This window comes from Nicotiana tabacum, chromosome 10, assembly GCF_000715075.1.
Source record: "Nicotiana tabacum cultivar K326 chromosome 10, ASM71507v2, whole genome shotgun sequence".
Lineage (NCBI taxonomy): Eukaryota > Viridiplantae > Streptophyta > Magnoliopsida > Solanales > Solanaceae > Nicotiana > Nicotiana tabacum.
This window is the reverse complement of record NC_134089.1, coordinates 91362339-91382373: the sequence shown is the minus strand read 5'-3', so window position 1 is coordinate 91382373 and position 20035 is coordinate 91362339.

Here is a 20035-nt window from a genome sequence, read left to right as displayed (position 1 = left end):
TGTATCGTGTCATGAAACGCAGTAGTCATTGCCCTCATGTAAGTTGTCCCAGTATTTTTCAAACCAAATGGCATTACCCTGTAGCAATATGTTCCTCATGGCATGATGAATGATGCCTTTTCTGCATCTTTCTCATCCATCAAGATCTGGTGATATCGCGCATAACAATCCACAAAAGACCCGATCTCATTCTTGACACAGTTATCAATCAAAATATGGATATTTGGTAATGGAAAATTATCATTTGGACTTGCTTTGTTGAGATCGCGGTAATCAACGCATACCCTGGTCTTACCATCCTTCTTTGGTACTGGCACAACATTAGCTAACCAAGTGGGGTATCGCGTGACTCGAATGACCTTTTCATCCAACTGTTTTGTGATTTCTTCCTTGATCTTCACACTCATATCAATCTTAAAATTCCTTAACTTCTGCTTGACGGGAGGGAATGCCGGATTAGTTGGCAATTTGTGAACTACCAAGTCAGTACTCAAACCCGACATATCATCATATGACCATGCAAAAATGTATTTATATTCAAATAATGCTTTGATTATTTCTTCCTTGATTTGTGGTTCCAAGTGTACACTTATCTTGGTTTCCCTGATATTATTTGGATCCCCTAAATTGATTGTTTCAGTTCATTCAAATTAGGCTTGGGTTTCTCTTCAAAATGATTTAATTCTTTACTAATTTCCTCGAATGCCTCCTCTTCATCATATTCTGTTTCATCATCACACTTTATTTCTTGAATTATTATTTCAGAGTTAGATTGGCTTTTAAGACTTGCCCAAAGATTCCTCATGCATGTCATGTCATTGAAACCAGCATAAAAAGAACCGTACAAAGAAAGAAAAAAAATGACACTATCAGGAGTAATGGAAAAAGGGAAATTGCATTTCATTGAAAATAAAGGATATGAGGGTTTGTACATCAAAACAAGTGAAAAATAAAAATCTGGATTACAACCCTAGAATAATCCAGATAACAGAAAGGAAAATAAAGCAAACTACCAAGACTCCTTCCGAGTAGGGAGAGGAGTATCATTCCAATTATTAAGCTTCACTTTCGGCCCAATAAACTGCACGTCTTCTTTGCTGGAACCCTCCCCAATTTCTACCATGTTCACCTCATCAAATAGACTCTGGAGCCTTTCAATCAACTCTTTATCAAAGTCCACCACAGGCTTTGGAACTGCTGACACAACGTTTCACTACCCCTGACTTGACAAAAGACCTGGAGAGGCGTGGCCGCTCCTTAAGCCTTTTTCTTAAGGATGGTTTTAGCTTTTTTCACATCATCCCTGTAGGCTTGAACCCCAGACCAAATGTACCCAAATTTTCACGTAGAGACACTGGCTGCACGATACCTTGCAAAGATGCGCCCAGACCCTTGCCGGCACAAAACCATTCTTCAACATTTCATTTGCTACCATGATGGTCGCAGAAGCTAGCTTTAGACCTAGAATGTATTCTCCTTCTGGAACCTTCTCAACTGACACTGTTTCGGAAACTTGGTACACCCAAGGCCCCTTATCATCTTCAGCCTCAATAAACAGGACGGATGTATCATTATAAGCACATAAGTTCTCATCACCATGCATAACTATTTCCTATCTATCCTACTTGAACTTTACCATCTGGTGCAAAGAAGACGGGACTGCTTTGGCAACATATATCCAGGGCCTACCTAATAGCAAATTGTAAGAAACGGCCATATCCAATGCCTGGAACTCCATGGTAAATTCAATTGGTCCTATTGTCAGTTCGAGCATGATATTGCCAACATAATATTTTCCCTCTCCGTCAAAACCTCGGACACATATATTGTTCTTGTGGATCATCTTAGCATCAATTTTCAACTTGTGCAGAGTGGAGAGAGGGCAAATGTTTGCACTAGAACCATTGTCAACTAACACCCTAGTGACCACAGAATCTTCGCATTTCACTATGAGATAAAAAGCCCAATTGTGTTCCGTACCCTCCAGAGGAAGCTCATCATCCGAGAAGGTGATCCTGTTTGACTCAACTATCTTATTGGCAATCTTCTCCAAATGGTTCTCTGTGATCATGTCAGGGACATGAGCTTCATTCAGAATCTTCATGAGGGCCCAGCGGTGCTCGTCTGAATGTATCAACAATGAAAGAAGAGAAATCTGAGCGAGGGTCTTTCTCAATTGTTCCACTACTGAGTAATCCTGCACCTTCATTTTTCTCAAATATTCTTCCGCCTCCTCTTCAGTGACTGGTTTCTTCACTAGAATTGGAATATCTTTCAGTGGCTTAGCTTTCCTTAGTTCCTCTGGGGAAAAGCATCTCCCCGAACGAGTCAAGCCATGGTTTCATTAACTTCCTCTTTCACTTTTTTCCCTTTATAAGTTACTATCACTCGCTTGTAATTCCATGGAACAACCTTGGTGTTATCTATTGGCAACTGGGTCACGAGTTTAATAATAATAGGGGTAATGCAAGCCCCTTCCACAATAATGACAGGCTCACTTGCTACCCCCGGACAACCACTTTTGTCTTTCCTTGCTTTGTTTTAACATCATCTGGGATCCTCTTCACGACTACCACAGGCGGCCTATCATTGGGCGTGCTCAGTTTGTTTGTCAGCTCTTCAGCTATCGAAGATGTTGTCTTTGTAACATTTGGAGTTTTGACTGGCTTACTTTCACTGGCACGGATCATCATAACAGACTTTAAAGGCTTCTTAGGCTCCCCATCCTTATGCACTATCTCAATCATATGCATTTTGGCATGGGCTAATCGATTTTGATTGATGTTCGGAGTTTCCGGACTCTGGACCACAATTTGGTTTGTATTGATGAGCTCCTGGATGGCATTCTTCAAATGCCAACATTTTTCTGTGTCGTGCCCCAGAGCATAAGAACAATATGCACATCTGAGGGAATGATCCAGGTTCTTTGGAGGGGGGTTTGGTAGTTTTGACTCAATTGGCCTTAAAACATCCAACTGCCTCAACCTTTGAAATAAGCTGGTATAAGACTCCCCAAGCGGGGTGAAAGTTTTCTTCCGCTGCAGCCTTTCATTTCTATACTCTGGCATAGGTCAAAAGTTTGGACCAGTAGGGTTTCGATATGTTCATGGAGGGAGGTAAGGATTTTGTGGAGCTGGTGCACGCTATTGCGGGTAAGGAAGGGGTTGAGCATATGACTATGTGTGGTGGACATGGTATTGGGGTGGCCTGACTGAATACTGCAACTTTGGTGGTGAGAAGTAGGGTTGGAGTGGATTATATGGAGTTTGGGTGTAGGTTTGAGGCTGGGTGTAGTGGTAGGGGAGCCCCTTGGGTCGTGCCACGATCTTGAGATAACCATAGCAACATTTTCTTTCTTCTTTTTCCCTAACAAGCCCCCAGTGCCATTCTGGATTGCTTGCGTAGTTGCTTTGATGGCAAAGTAACTCATGATCTTGCTCGATTTGAGTCCTTCCTCTACCATTCCTCCCATCTTAACCACTTCATTGAAAGACTTGCCTATAGCCAGGCTCCAAGGCCTGAAGAAAATACTCCACCATTTCATCTTCCTCCATTGGAGGGTTGACTCGTGCCGCCTGTTCTCTCCAACGGAAACCATACTCCCTGAAACTCTCACTGGGCTTTTTCTCTATCTTAGTCAAAGAAAAGCGGTCTAGGACAATCTTTACATTTTACTGGAAATGCCGAGCAAAAACCTGGGCAAGATTATCCCAAGTGTACCACCTGTTGTTGTCCTGGCGGGTGTACCACTCCAATGCTGCACCACTCAGACTTTTGGCTATAATATGCCATCAACAGTTCATCTTTCCCACCGGCTTCCCTCATTTTGCTGCAAAATCCTCTCAAGTGGGACATGGGGTCTCCGTGCCCCTCATACAAGTTAAACTTGGGCATTTTGAATCCAACAGGTAGCTGGACATCAGGAAACAAGCATATATCCTTATAAGCCACGCTCACTTGCCCCCCTAATCCTTGCATATTTCTCAGTGACTGCTCCAAGCTCTTTACCTTCATAAATATCTCCTCGTGCTCCTTGTTTTTGGGTGGCTTCTCAGTTTTGACAGGAAGCTCGAAGTGGGGAGTGTAGGAGTAGTGATCTGGGACTTTGAAGGTGGGCTCTGGGGCATAGTAATGGTTATATTGGGCTTGGAATACTGGCTCACTGGAAGATCGATGGAGTGTAGCCGGTGGAGGTGCTACGAAGACATGGGTAGCTGGCGGAGGGGGTATGTGGTTGCTTTGGCTGGTGGAGCTTGGGTGGTTTGGGAAGTTATGCCATGATAGTGGTGGTAAGGGGTGAAGCTTGGAGCATGTTGTGGGGATAAATCAACAGTGGGAGGCTCTTGAGATTAAGTCAGTAGTGGGATGAAAGCAGGGTTGGCGGGATATGATGGTGGAGGATGCCCTTTCATCCATGCCTGGTACATTTCGGCCATTTGGTGCTTCAGCTTATGTAACTCCTCTTTCAAACCAGGCTCAGATTCCTCCTCCTCTCTCGGTGGGTCAATAACACTCGCGTCCAATTCTTTTCCAGCCATGATTGCCTTGTGTTTAGACCTGGTATTGTATGGGTGGGTTGCCAGAATGCCAAACAAACTAACCACCTTCCTGATCTTAATGACAACATCAAACTTATTAGTGTTTAAGATTTAACAGAAGGCAACTACACGTTTGGGATGCAATGCACCTGAACAATTAAAAGTTTGTACTATGTATTTGAACGGTTGCATGTCTCATCCCGGCTTTAAATAACTCTTTTCACTTTGCACTTTCTTTCTCTCTTTCCCTTTTTTTCTTTTTATCACTACTTCCCTTTTGAGTCACTATTGATTTTCCCACTCGGATCTTGTCGCTCCCTTTTTTCTCGCTTTTGTTCTCTTGTTTTGCCATTCTTTCTTTCCACTCAATTTCTTTTTTTTTTATTTTCTCTCTTTTTTTTCTTTTCATTTTATGGTTATGATTGAATACTATGGGGATTGCTTACGTATCATGACGCCGCATGAATCAGATCATTACGTAGTTCAGGGGATAAATGCGAAATAAAAGAAAGATATAATTTTTTTGGGTTTTCAAATTTTCATTAAATAAAAACATTTCGGTTTTTCCTCTATTACAACGACTCTGCCCTAAAAACTCAAGCATTACAATAACTAAAACAAGACTCAAAATGGACTAAAAAAACTCCAAAAGAAACTGCAATACAGACTCGAAAAATAAAATCAAGAATACATAAGTGCCCCTACTGCTGCTCCAGGGGCTCGCGGGCCATTAATCGGTCTCGCCGCGGACCTACGTGCCATATCTTCTCGGAGGTGATATAGATCGTCCATTATATGACGGACAAAAATCATAACTGCAGCGAAAAACATGGACCTGGTCATGTCCTCACATTCGTTGCACTTCATCACAATATAGTCAACAATCCTTCTAACCCTCTCCCTGATGATACCCTTCTCTTGTCGCAGATGTCCAATCTGTTGAGATCTGGCCTCCAAAACCTGTGTGGCCGTATGATTTTGCTCTTGCAGTTGTTGTAGGTATTTTTCTAGTTGCGACATCAGGGCATAGCAGTGTTCTCTTTCTGCTTTGAAGTCTCTTACCTACTTGGTCATTTCCCTCTCAAGGGTATTGATCTTTTTCTTCAGACCCATGATTCTTTTGTCGTACTTTTCCTTCAACTGTCGAATGAAGCTTGCCCGTCCCTCCGCATTCTGAGCTAACTTTGCTTGGGCTTTTGCTAGTTCACCTTCAGTCTTTTCCAAATCAAATCCATAGTCACATACTTTCCACCTGAGGCTGTCTATAAGTTTCTCATCTTTTCCACTTCTGGCAGGGTTCTCAGCTGCTATTTTCATCTTCTGGATTTGGGCTCGGATGGCTTCATTTTCTTAGGCCAACCTCCTTATTTCACCTTCTGCTTCTTGCGCCTGGAGATCATTATTGAATTCGATGTTTCTCAATTTTTCTTCTAGGGTATGAATGGCGGCTTGATATTTTTTCTCCTTTTCTCCCCAGGCCAACCTTTCTCGGACTTTATCATCAAAAGCCTGAACATGAGGTCTCTTGGCGGGCCTCTCGGGCTCATTATTTTCACTAGACCTTCTCTCAAACCACACGGCATAATCTGGATCCACCTCCCCCTTTGCAACATTTGGTACCTGGGTGCCATTTTTCAGATATCAGCAACCATTCCAATCCTGCTGGACTAAAGCTTCGGGCAATGTAACTTCTAGATGTAGCTCAATGACCTGGGAGGTTAGATCTTCATCTTCGGGCACCACCTGGTATCTCCCTAACTACCTTAAGACTCTTTGCGGTGCATATGGCTGGACACTCCTCAAACCCTATCAACATTAGGTAACTCTTTGTAACCGTCATATGTATGATTTTTATCACCGGGAGCCATCCTATAGTCCACTCGACCTAACTTGCTTTTAGAGTTTTCAAGTGGGAGACCCAGGCTTCAAACCCTTCTGGAGCATTGTATTCTTTCACCCTTTTCTTGTAACTCTTGATGAAGTTATCTTTACTTGAACCATAGCTCATGAATTTGGGGTGATGGCGGAGATGCTCGACCAACCACATTTGTAGAAGAACATTACAGCCTTCAAAGAATTGAGCCCCGGACTTACACAATGTCAATGCTCGATAAATGTTTGCCAGCACTAACAGAGCAAATGTGTGATCTTTTTTAGTGATGAGGGTTTATGCAATTCTGGCCATGCGGATATCTATTGTCCCTTCTGCATTCGGAAAGACTATAATTCCTAAAAATGCCACTATGAAAGCAAATCGACAATGAATTTCCTAGATACTCTTATCATGTTTGTTGTTTAATCCCTTTTCATGCGTTTCGAACCCAGCTGAGTGCCCAAACCTGAAATACAAGAAGTAGAAGGAACAACATCCTCTGTTTATATGGGCTTTCTTCATCTGCTTACTGATACTCAGGAGATCAAAGAACTTGTGCATAGAGGGAGCCCTTGGGAATATAAGTTTATGTTTCCTCAAGTCCCGACCAAAGTCAATATATCCGGCTATTTCCTCCAAAGTAGGAGTGAGCTCAAAATTCGAGAAACGAAAAATGTTATGGACAGGATCCCAAAAAGTTACCAAAGCCTTGATTAGATCCTCCCGCAGTTTGATTTCCATAATGTCTATAAGGGTACCCAATTTCTCTTTTACCCAATCTTGACCATCTTCATCTAGATCATTCCACCACATACGAAGCTGCAGCTGAGCCTGTTGTATGACCAATTGCAATGGTTTCTGGACAGTGTTCATTTGTACCTGTGGATGGTATAGGTTAGGGTTGACTCCGGTGGACTCTTTTGTGAAATAAGTTTTCAATTTCTAAAAGAGAAAATCTACGGAAAATGGCCCCCTATGCTATTTTAACAAAAGTGGTCGTTTTTGTAAACGCGCCCCTTTCACAATTCCAAATAAATTTTGAGGTCGGGGGAAGGTACTTCATGGAAAAATGACACCTTATCGACAGACTTATCCGTTATTTACGAAAATAGCTCTTCGACAATTGAAAGATATTCTAGGGCTATTTCGGCAAGAACGGCTTAAGACATAACCGAAGTTGGGTCCGCTTATTTTTTTACCAAAGACCTAAACTACACTTTATTTGATTATTTTTTTTATTTGTTTTGCAAAAATGAGGTCAAACCTTATGTAGGTTGCCTACGTATCTCACATCCGGTGAGAATTAGACATGCGTAGTTTGGTCAATTTTGACAAAATCGGAAAAGACATGTTATTGACCCATTTTGAGATGACTCTTTTTCCTTAACTCCTTTTTTAAAAAATTTCGGCAAAGTTTCGAGACATTTTCAAATACTGGAATTTTCAGAACTGGGCTTTATTTCTTTCCTACATCACTCTTGGTTTTTCTCTTGATTTTCTTTTCCTAGCCGGTCAACATGCAAGCCGAAATAAATAAATGTTCATATAGCACGTATGATGCACCAAGATAGTCTGTTATTTTGGGTACACCTGTCTTAGACGTACCCAACCCCTGTGTTGAATCCCCAAAGTCAAATGCACGTGATGCAAACAAACGTTCCTACTAGGGATCCGACATGAGGTTATTCTAGATTTAAATCTAGGGTTGTGTTCTAGACCTGGATTACCCGAGTGGACAGCTCGAGCCGAGATGGGGGCAACGTACCGGGAGCACTAAAGTCTACCCGGCCTTGTTGCTGGCCCAGCCTCACTCTATATGGTATAACTTCTAACAGAAAAATGGGCCATGTGAACGTGTGCACCATTTTTAGAAGACTCGAAAGGGAGGCGTAATAAGACAGTTTAATACAATTCAAATAATATCAAAGTGATAAATAAGCAGCAGTTAGCACATTAGGTCCACAAATACGATAATATGAACAATAAATAAAGCCAAGTAAAAATCACAAAACAAGCTCGAATTCTTGAACCTTGAACCAGAGATTCTGGGTTCTTGTCCCCAGTAGAGTTGTCAGAGCTGTCACACCTTCTTTTTCTACCCCGAAAGGGATATAAGGGAGTTTTTTTTTCAATTAAAGTGACAATAATTGAAACGGGATTATTTATTCAAATTCAGAGTCGCCACTTGGGAATTATGGTGTCCCAAGTCACCGGTTTAAAATCCTGAATCGAGGAAGTTTGACTCTATTTATGGTCTACGAACACAGAAGACCGGGTAAGGAATTCTGTTAACCGGGGAGAAGGTGTTAGGCATTCTCGGGTTCCGTGGTTTTAGCACGATCGCTTTGATCATGCCTGGCTTATTAAATTGTCTTATCACTTGTTTTATAGCCTATGTGCATTTACCCCCTTAACCGCTTTTAATTACTTGATTTATTCATAATTATGGAGTTATCTTAAAATGAGTCACGCGTACGTGTACTCATTTCATTCGGTGCGTCAAGAATCATGTCACGCGTACGTTTCCATAATTTCTAACACTTAGTTTATTCAAAAAAAGGTTTGGTCAAAGTTGTGCGAACGCATATTTTGAATTTATTTGAAAGGAACGTAATCATGATAAAAACAACAAAAATCACGCCTAAAAGCCTTTATACGAATATTCATTTTAAAAATCGTACTCGTGTCACGCGAACGTGTACACAATTCAAAACATTTTATTATTATTAAGACTGTTTCGCCTAAGGTTGCACGAACGCATACCTTGATTTTAATTATAAAAGAATCATAACTATGTCACATGAACGTGTACACAATCACGATAATTTGATTAATTAAGAGCGCGCCTAAAGCATCTCACAATGAGAATTATCTAAGAACTATTTATGGAAGGAATGTGGGAGGGCCTAAGGCAACACTAGTTCTAATGGCATATTAATTCTTATCTAGCAATCCAAATTATGTGTACTTTTTACATGAAAAAATATATTTAATATATATGTATTTATTTTTACCATTCAACATATTTAGAAAGTGTAAAAATAGAAGAAATGTGTATTTTTTTTAAAATAATCCTTGTGCACTGGATATCAAGTAGGAAACAGAAGATTCAAAATTTGAGATAGAATGCAGCAAATTCAGCAGCCGAAATGATTTTCGTGAAAGAATATGTATTCTCCTCCCTATTACTATTTGAAATCCTTGAGCTTTGAAATCTATGATACCAAGGGAATTCGATGATAACAAGTATCTCTACCAACAGGCAACATCAACAACTCTCAAATCACAAAAACTTTTCAAGCTTAAGGATTCTTTACGAAGAAATACTACTATTGTCTATCTCTAATAAAGCATAGCAAGGCAATAACAGTAAAGGAAAACGGGTCAAAAATACAAAGAGTTGGAGGATAGATTATACATTAACTCAAATAACAAATAAAGTAAACCAACCAGGTATTGACGACAACGTGTGAACTAGATCAAAATGACTGACCTTTTATATACATGAAGTTGAATACAACAATGTAAACTCGACGAGAGAACTCGAACAAGATGGACCAGGCATGGAGAACTTCGCCGGCGACTCCAAACGGAACTCGAACAAGATGGACCGACGACTGGAGCTTTCAAATGACAACTTCAGGCGAGGAAATCGGACTGTTTCACGGAGGTTTCAGGTAGGTTTCATGGCTGTTGGCTGAGGTTCTAGGCGATGATTTTCGGGGACGATTTGGCTGCTTTAATGGCGTCCATGGCTGGACGTTCTATGGCAGTCTTGGGGTGATTCAAAGCTGAAGTTGGGGGTTGTCTTGGACGCGGAGAAGGGCTGCAACGGCAGATCTCGTTTGAAGGAGGGCGTTAGGTAGTGTGTATGTGTATGTATTTTTTTGAGTTGAAGGCTGGTGATCTTGGGTCTGGAGAAGATGAAGGAGAACGACTGCTATATCTCTTAGGGGTCCTTCTAGGTTTTTTGGTTTTTCTGTATTATGCTGGAGGGGTGTCTAGTTTTGGGCTGTTGGGTTAATGGGCTAAGAAATTGGCTTAATTGGGCTAAAAGCAAGACAAAAATTAGCCCAAAAATTAACTCTATTCCCTCCTTTTTTTTTTGTATGTAAAGATAATATAGCAAACAAGATAAATTATTAAAAATACTAATTAAACTTACTTAAGAAAATAACTATTAAAATAAAACTAACCGTTAAAACAACCCTATTTTTGGTATTTTTCAAATATCATACTAAAAGATAAAAATGGAATTAGATTAAAATCATTGCAAAATAAAAATAATATTTCTGAAAACAAAGTAGAACTATTTTTGTACTTTTGAATTTTATGAAAGGTAGGTAAACTAAACGTAACTAGATAGAATATTGATTAACTAAATAAAGGAAAATATTTTTGTAATTTTCAGTTTTGTGATAAAATAAAGTAAAAGAGTCAAAACTATTTAGAATAGCGATACTAAACCTAAACTAAATATTTAAACTAAAATGCATAAAATCTTGGGGAGGGTCAAATATTATATGTCTACACTATTTATAGGCTGAAGCTACAATTAGTTTCAGTTATAAGAACTAAGTGTTTAAGTTATTACTCAATTCTATGAGTCGTTAGTTACATGTATGGCTTAATTTGGCATCGATTAGCTTAATTACTTCAATCGTTTGGGCCTTATATGCTAGGCCTACCTTTGGTATTGGGGGTTTGAAGTACATTGTCTGCATCTGGAGTTTGGGCTTACTGTCCGCATGAAGTTCTAAGCCTATTTGAAGGCCCAGATGTGTTACTGGGTTATTCTGTATTTATAAATGGGCCTGTAATTATTAAATGTGGTATGCAATAACTTGTAAAATTGAATGATGGAAAAATTAGTGAAAGGGGGTTGGGATACTCTAATTCTCGCATGAATGGGTAAAAAACCTATCTATAGGGTTTCATGGCTTTGTTTGCTATTTGTTTGACGTTCTTTATTGTTATACACTAATAGAAATCATGCCTATAGGAACTCAAACGCTTCATCTACTCAACCTGTCTAATGCCCACACAATATTAGAAACATGTTTGTAAGAACCTAAGTGTTTTACTTGTTCACATGTTTATTTCTATGCACTATTAGATAGCATGCCTATAGGAATCAAACATCATTGACTATTTTTTCAACTTGTGCAATTGCAGTGTGTGATTATTAGATAACATGCCTATAGGGTTGTGTTAAGTAATGCTTCCACTGATACTCATCTAGATACCATGCCTATAAGACCTTAATTGATTAACTAATTGGTTGTTTTGTTGTTCTTATCACACTACTCGCCTAGAAAACATGCCTATATGAATAAGCATGGTAAATATGTTTTAAAATACCCACTATTGAAGAATCAACCTACAGAATACTGCTACTCGCTTAGAAAGCGTGCCAATAGGATAAAAAATGAGTAATTTTGAGTTTTCCAATGGCTTCACTGTCCCAGGCGCAAATCACTTAGAGATCATGTCTATAGGCTTTTATAACACATATAATCTGTAATTTTGATAATTTGAATTATTGCCCATGAGATATTCTTAAACCGTGTGGTCACATAGAAGACATGCCTATAGGTTTTAAACAGCTCTATTACATCTCAATTCTAAAACTGCCTACTGCAGAATCTGAATTTGTTCACGTGCTTTTTATTGCTTATGTATGGAGGCTAACTAGAGTCATGCATTGTCTTTATATGTAGTCCTACTTGTTTAGAATGTGTGCCTAATTTTATCATTTTGAGCACCCTAAGTACAGTCTAGAACTACCCAACTAGTAGGTCCAAAGCCTCCTGGACCATAGGCATTGGACGGGTAGTGCACGCATAGGATACGGCCTAGAATTGAACTAGAGCGCTTTAGGTAAGAAACTTTAACATAGTAATTAGGTAGCAGGAGATGATAGTATTTGCCCGCTGATAATATGAGCAACCCTACCTTAAGGGAGTTACAGAGTATTATTTATGTTGCACGGAGTGATCCATTAGGCTAAAAAACTTAGGACCCCTCTTTTTTATGTTGTCTACTCGCGCCTTCGTTTCTTTGAACTTAGAACAAATTAGGTTGTACCTTGTAACCTCCAAAGACTTGTACTGATTGTTTATATATAGTCTAATTCCTTCCTATGTAAAATCTTCTTTATACTTGTTTTATATCGTAGTTGAATACTTAAATTCCATGTCTTCCCTCAACTTACATGATCACATAGGGCAATTATAATCCAATAATTCCATGTAACATAAATTTCGTCTGGGGCCCATAGTTGTGGAACTCGAAAAATGCCTAATACCTTCTCTTCAAGGAAATTTAAGCCCTTACCCGATCTTTGGTGATGCGAACTAGTTAAAACAGAGTTATTTGCCAATAGGTGCCCTAACGTACCTTAAAATCTTTAGGTGGTGACTCTTCTCTTTTAATACCCATTTAAAAGAGTTGTCACACGTTGAAACTCACTTTCGCGAGAAAACAGGGGCGACAGCATGGCGACTCTGCTGGGAAAATACTTAGGCTCTTACCATAATGAAGTTTCGCTTATTTTGATTAACATATTACTTGATGACATGTACATCCCCTCCCTATTTCCCTTATTTGCTTAAACTGTTATGTCATGTACATACCCTCCCTATTTCCTTTATTTTCTTAAGCTGCTATGTCATGTACATCCCCTCCCTATCTCCCTTATTTGCTTAAGTTGCTATGACATGTATATCCCCTATTTCCTTTATCTTGATTAAAACTGCTATATCATATCTCCCGTCCCTATCTCCCCAATTTTCTTCGTTTGTATGAGTTATGCTAACTTCTCTACTTTGTCTTTCTTTTTTCTTTTCCTTCTCATGTCATCTTTATTATATTATTTACTGTTTTTATGTACTTTCATCATGCAAATATTTGGAAATGTGTTACTATTTCTGCATAAAGCATGCTTTCAATATCATACTCCACTTGTGCTTATTATCAACATAGTGGCGCTTAATGGGTATCCATGCTTTCCTAAAAAAATACCCTTTTAAACCAAATAGGCTTATTAGAGGTAGACTAGTCGATCAATGGTGCAGTCGACAGTCTCGTGCCTTTCCCTCTCAAGTAGTCCACTTGAGAGTACCAATCTAGACTCTTCTAGAAACCACACTCTGATTTGAAATGTACACGCATCATGGTAAACCTAATATGGATTGAGACATCATTGACGCATCAACCCGCTTAGATAAACCTTGTCCAAAGTCCAATAAGATTTCCATTATCCTAAAGGACACTATCATATTATGTGTATTACTTGGAGAAAAAACATGCCAACATGCTGATCATTATTGTATAAATAGTCGAATCTGGAGGGGGAAAGAGCTAAATTTTATTTATTTGCAAAAAATGAAGCAAGAAATTCCTAGGTTTGGTATGGTCCAGAATATACCCCCTTTGCTAATTGACTGGTGGAATGACCTTGCACCATGTGACAAGAATCACGTGAGAAGAGTAATAGGTAACTTGCCATCTTTGTTGAATATTTGACCCAATAGGGAATTAATTGAGGCAACCACCATGTTCTGGGATAAAAAGAGAGTTGTTTTCAGATTTGGCAATATAGAATGACTCCTCTTCTAGAATAAATAAGAGGCTTCACCAAGTTACTATGAAATAGTCCGAGTCTACTGGTGCCAGAAAATCGCACCCCACACGGTTTTCTGAAAATGCTAGGGTTTAAGAAGAACGGTGAATTGGTTTGCCTGAAGAAATCCTACATCCCCTTCAAGTTTCTCTAATATGCGCAAAATAAATCATATCGCTTGCATCACGAGGAGCTAGACATTACCTTTTTGGGATGGGTACACCGTTGGGCTTACGTCTTCATAGTGTTTGTTGATCTTTCTGATGCAAAGAGGGATAACTCACACTCGCTTATCCATGGTCGCCAGGACCGTGATGGAGGGTATCGAGGGGAAGAAATACACAATCATCCCTATGATCTTAGCCGAGCTATACTGTGCTCTGGATCGATGCAAGCATGGATTTGGTCATTTTGAGGGTTGCAATCTCCTACTGCAAGTTTGGCTGCCAGAACACTTTCAAAGGAGAAATTATTGCTAAGAGCTCTTACGTAGGCCACTGAATGACTATATAGCCAGTCATCATCCAAAAAATATGATATACGCGCCAGACAGGTTTGCAAAGCCTGGGAATACTGTAGGCTGGGTGCGTTTCTTCAGTAATCTGATAGACGAGCAAGTGCGTTAGATGTTCGAGAGGTTCCCTAGTAGTGAGTTCATCATCAGGTCTAAAGGAACCACCTATCTGGTATTGATTGGATTGCGACACATCTACCCTTACGCTCCTATAAGGGTGATGAGGTAGGCTGAGAGGAAGCAACTCATACCTCAGGTTTCCAGCGTTGTTGAGTATAAAATAGATTTTAAAGGAGATGATATCCTATTCAAATTTAAGGCCCAACACATATGGAACCAAAAGATTGACGTGGATGGGAGAGACTATTGAATCAAATAGGTATTGTGTTGGTCATATGTATTACTACCTCCCATGGTTGGAAGACAACATAACCGGGGTCATCATATCGGGGGTCAATCTGAATGATAGAATCATAGATGAGGTGGTTGAGGCTCAGGTAAAGTACAAAAGGCTACGCAAAAGAGTGTTTGAATCTGAATCTAAGCATCTAGAGCAGCATAAGATGGACATGGAAGCAAAGAAGGAAATTGTAAATAAGTCGATAGAGAGGTTGGAGCACCTAGAGCAAGGATTGATAGAGCTAGAGGGGAAAATGAGAAAGAGACTTTGAGATTGTCAAGGTATGGGCTATGATGAAGGAGGGAAGCTGGCAATGACTTACTTTTTACTCGACATAGGCGACTTGAGAAGGGGGATCGATGGAGTCAAAAGAGCCAAGCATGGAGAAGGTCCTTCTAGGACCAAATAGACTAAGAGATAATGTTCTTTATTGCTTTCTAGATTAGATTTTGTTAGCTTTCAATGTAATAAGACTTCTTGTCATTAGTGACTTCATATTATTATTTCGATTTAGTAAGGATTCATTTGATTTATTTTCACATTAATGGAATGAGGTAATGTTGGCATGAATTTTCTCCAAGTCTATATGTTGCATGACCTTACGTGATACTTGCTTAAATATTTGCAAGCACTCTTTTATCTCTTCTTACTGACTTGGTTACCTTTTGGTTTCCTTCTTTTTATTATTCCCATTCCCAGGGGTTGATTCGTGAATTCTTGCATCATTAGCATACCACACCAGATCCAGAGGTCCTCCACCTAGCGACCCAATAAGCAAAGGCAAAGGGAAGATGAATAATCGAAGTGGTAATCAAAAGGAAAACGCTACCATGGTAGAAAATTTTGAAACCTAAGATAGAAGGAGTACACTAGGACAGAATGAGTTGGTCCTACGGTTGGAACAGAAAATCTTGGAGCTACAAGGTGAGCTTGAGTAGGTCCGAAATCTTGCAAACCTCTCCCTTACTCTAAATGTTCTCGACGTCAACCATCAGAACACAACCACCTAAAATCAAACACCACCCCAAAACACACAAGTCCAAAATCCGCCACCCATGGCTCTACAAAATCCTCCCGCAATGCACCAATATCACAACCCCACACCCCCTCAAAACCTTAACTACCCACCAGTGCAAACCCCATAGCAACACCACTATCACCAGCCTAATATCCGCAAACCACTACTTATCATATCCCTCAAAATGCACTGCAACTTACCCCTCATCCCCCTCAAACCTCAATCAATGATCACCCATACACCTAAGTCCCAGGAACACACCAAGGCAATCCAATATACGTGGAAACCTTAATACATACCCCACAATAAACCCTATACATACCTGAACTAACCAAGAAAGACCTGCTCATCCGAAACATAGAAGAAGAGCTAAAGAAACTGACAGGAATAGTCCAGAGTGTTAAATGTAGGAACTGCACTGAAGTTTTGAATTACAAAGACTTGTGTATCCAGCCAGATGTGGAGCTGTCGGAGGGTTACAAACCTCCTAAGTTTGAGATGTTTGATGGCGCTGGTGAACCTAAGGTGCATTTAAGAACCAACTGTGACAAGCTTGTAGGGGTGGGAAAGAATGAGAAAATCCGCATGAAACTGTTCATGCGAAGTCTTACAAGTGATGCCTTATCTTGGTATATTAGCCAGAATCCGAAGAAGTGGGCGAACTGGGTAAGCATGGCATCCGATTTTATGGATAGATTCAGGTTTAACACAGAAAACGCATCAAACATTTTCTTATCCAAAATCTCAAGAAGAATCCAACAGAAACCTTTCGTGAGTATCCTACTCATTGGAGATAAGAGGCTACCACTAGAAGAAGAGAAAATGAACAATTTCTTTGTCAGAGCTCAGGATCCACAGTATTATGAAAGATTGAAGGTTATAGAGAATCACAAGTTATTTGACATCATCAAGTTGGGAGAAAGGATAGAAGAAGGAATCAAAAGTGATACAGTGACAAATTTTGAGGTGCTGCAAGCTACCAACAAGGCCTTACAGTTAGGAGTTATCTTGAAGAAGAAGGAAGTGGGTGATATGATGGTAACCCAGGGCCTTAAGTCTCCCCTTACCTGTCAAACACCTCCACCCACATATCAACCCTCACCCCAAAATACCAATACCCTGCCGCTACTGACAATATCTATAATACCCAACCTGCATATTACCATTTACCTACTCCCTCCCGCCAAATCTACCTAAATCCACGACCAAAATTTTATCGCAGAAATCCTAGAAAATACACCTCTATAGCTGAACCCATAGCCTAACTATATGAGAGACTGAAGGTCGCTGGTTATGTCACTCCCATTCATGTTGTTGCTGTTGAAAATCCTTTCAAGTGGGTTAATCCCAACAAGACTTGTGCCTACCATTCAGGCATGAAGGGTCATACTATCGAGGAATATCGCATGTTGAAAGAAAAGATCCAAGCACTAATTGACACAAAAGTTATACAAGCAAAGGAGTCTGCACCGGTGTGATAGAAATTGATGAAGAATGGGATAAAAAGGATCCATCGGACTTAGCCAAGAGGGGGCAAGGAAGTAAATGTGATAGAAACTAATGAAAAATAGGATCAAGAAGGATCTATCGGACTTATCTAAGAGGGGGGCGCTCCAAAAACATCTCCTGTCACCCTCTCACCAATTGTGGTGCAAACCTAGGCACCATTCAAGGTCGAGGTAGCTAGGCCTTTCACTGTGATGGTAGCTCCAACACCGTCTTATAAGTCTGATATAGTCATATGTAATTATGTGTCAAAGGCAAGGAGAAAAGGAAAAGCCAAGATGGAAGAGACTGGTGTTGCATAAGGAATGACTAGAACCGACAGGGATTACACACCTGAAAATCTTGGAGGAACAAGTAAAGAGACCGCACTGAAACTACCTGTCGTGGAGGCAGGCACTGATGATCTTTAGAGGATGGTACAAGCGAGGGAATACTCTATTGTTGATCACTTAAACAAGACTCCCACTCAAATATCCATCTTATCATTGTTACAAAACTCAGATGTGCACAAGAATGCCTTGATGAAGGTGTTAAGTGAAGCTTATGTACCCACCGGTATCACTAGTCGAGAGATGGCGAATATGGTAGGACAGATACTAGAGAGCCACAAGATTACTTTCCACAAAGATGAGCTACCGCCAAAAGGATTAAGTCAAAACAAAGCATTGCACATCACTATGCAATATGAAGACAAGTTCATTGCTAGGGTTCTGATAGACGGGGGTTCAAGTCTGAACATATGCCTGTTGACTACTTTCAAGAGACTAGGTATAGACCTGCATGAGATATGGATGGGAAGTATGAACGTTTACGCATTTGATGGGTCTTAGAGTGCCACTATTGGAGAGACCAAACTGGATTTGCAAATGGGCCCAACTTGGTTCGACGTTGAATTCCAGGTGTTAGATATATCCGCTACTTATAACTTGTTATTGGGACAATCATGGATACATGCAGCTATGGCAGTCACTTCTATTATGCACTAGACTATGAAGTACGAGTGGAATCATCAAGAGGCGATTATTCATTGAGATGGAAGTAACCCTATCTACACTAACCAGACTGTGCTAGCTTTCGAGAACAGGAGGAAATTTAGGGCAAGAGAAACATATCACAGCATTGAGCGGATAAATGCAAACGAGAAAGGGCGATGGTGGAGCAACAAGATAGAGAGCATACTGATGTGGTTAGGGTATGAACCAAGCAAAGTCTTAGTCCAAAGCTTTAAGGGATCACAGAACCGATATGACCACAATATCATGGCACCACCTTTGGTCTCGGATATGAATACATCGTGCAAGAATATAATGATTGGATACCACTGTGGCGTGACTTTTACTATCCATTGGAACAACCCATACCACCACTACACCAGACATTCTGCCAGACTGATGTGATTTGGGATCCGAGGAAGATGAGGTTTTGTTTGGCATGAGGAAGATGTAGCTGGACGAGGAAAATATGGACTACAGTGCAATCTTGGAGGAGGAGGAGGAAGACCTTACCATTCAGACAGTGAGAGAAGGGCCTGTTCTCAGGAACTAGACTGTTGTACCATCCCGGTCTCGCCGAGCACCTGGGTAGCCTTGGAATAATTAGCATGATTTATTTTAAAATTATTTTTGGCATTTAAGACATTTTCAGTCTTTTGTTTTGAAATAATTACTCGAGACATCGAGTCGTGCTTGCTGACAGTTTTTAAGTTTTATTAATGCATCATTGCTTTTCGTTTATTTATATAATATCTTTTTACATTCTATTTCCGCATAATTATTACATATTTTGATGAACCTATGACTGTGACATGTAATGAGACAATGCAACATAAGGAAAGTGATTCAAAAGAATAGGAAGCTGATATAGTACCTGAGGAAATTGTCAAAGAGGTAGAAAATTTTGAGAATAAACCCAAGTCCAATTTGGAAGAACTGAGGTAGTTAACTTAGGGGATTCTAAAACAGTCAAAGAAACTCGAATTAGCATTCATCTATCGCCATAAGAGAAGGAAGAGTACATCAGATTTCTAAGGGAATATAAGGATATTTTTGCATGGTCCTATGATGACATAACAGGATTAAGCACATCCATAGTGGCTTAAAAGCTACCTACCAACCCTATGTGTCCGCTTGTAAAGCAGAAGCTCGGGAAATTCAAGACGAATATGAGTCTAAAGATAAAGGAAGAGGTTACCAAACAGATCAAAGCCAAGGTCCTTCAGGTGGTCGAGTATCCAACTTGGCTAGCCAACATTGTACCGGTTCCAAAGAAGGATGGGAAGGTCAGGGTGTACGTTGACTATTGAGATCTGAACAGAGCAAGCCCTAAGGATGATTTCCCGCTGCCCAACATACACGTACTGATCGACAACTGTGTCAAGCATGAACTCCAATCTTTTGTGGATTGCTTCGCAAGATATAACCAGATTTGGATGGATGAAGAGGACGCCGAAAAGACAGCCTTCATCACGCCATGGGGGATATATTGTTACAAAATGATGCTATTTGGTTTAAAGAACATCGGGGCTACCTACACGGGGGCCATGACTACTCTTTTCCATGATAT